Genomic DNA, 817 nt, shown 5'->3' with positions numbered 1-817 from the left:
GGCTTTTCGTTCAACAACTTCATAAACGCTACTACTAGACTAACTCTACAGAGCTACAAGTACCACAAAATTGTGTAAAACACAACTGAAATCATCAATAGTTATAAAGCAGCCCAATGTAGTTTGAACTCACACTGTCTTACCAGAACCTCAGTTTTTTGGCACTGATATTGGGAGTTGCATGCCTTTAAGTTGCTCTATGGATGCTACCACCACCTTCTTTCACCCAAGTCACACTTCATCTCAACCACTGCTCGTGCTCCCCGCTCCACCCCCAGGAACACCCAGAAAAGCAAAGCGTGGCCACCCACCACCTCCCAGCACAGGGCAGTCACCGAGTCACCAGCACCCATGGCAGAACTCTTCCTACCAAGCAGAACCCTTGTTATTTTTGCTGTCCAACAGCTCAGGACCCCAGCTTGGTGTTCCTGCCTCTTCCCACCGCCCAGCACTGATCAGGGGGCATTGCCTACACTCGGCTTCTCCCCAGAGCCACGGTTCCCAGCTCCAGTCCCACCAGCAGGTCCAACCTATCCACCAGCCACCCTGGGCTGGCACACCGCTTCTCCCACCCCAAAGGTCAGGGAAACACCACCGCGGTCCGTCCCTCCTTCATAAGCCACGGAGCGGCCTCTCGCCCCCAGGCCAGGCGGGCTGCCCACCCCACCACTATCCCCTCGGCCTGGTGCACACCCCACACTAACAACTCGGCTATAAGCAACAGGAGCAGCGGGGCCGAGGGGTCCACAGCTCCGGGGCTGCAGCCCCCCACCCCCCCCCGTCCCCCCGCCCTGGACGCCAGCCAGACGCCAGCGCC

This window comes from Haliaeetus leucocephalus, unplaced genomic scaffold (assembly GCF_000737465.1).
Source record: "Haliaeetus leucocephalus isolate CR32 unplaced genomic scaffold, Haliaeetus_leucocephalus-4.0 Scaffold143, whole genome shotgun sequence".
Taxonomy (NCBI): Eukaryota; Metazoa; Chordata; class Aves; order Accipitriformes; family Accipitridae; genus Haliaeetus; species Haliaeetus leucocephalus.
Note: the sequence above shows the minus strand (reverse complement) of the source record.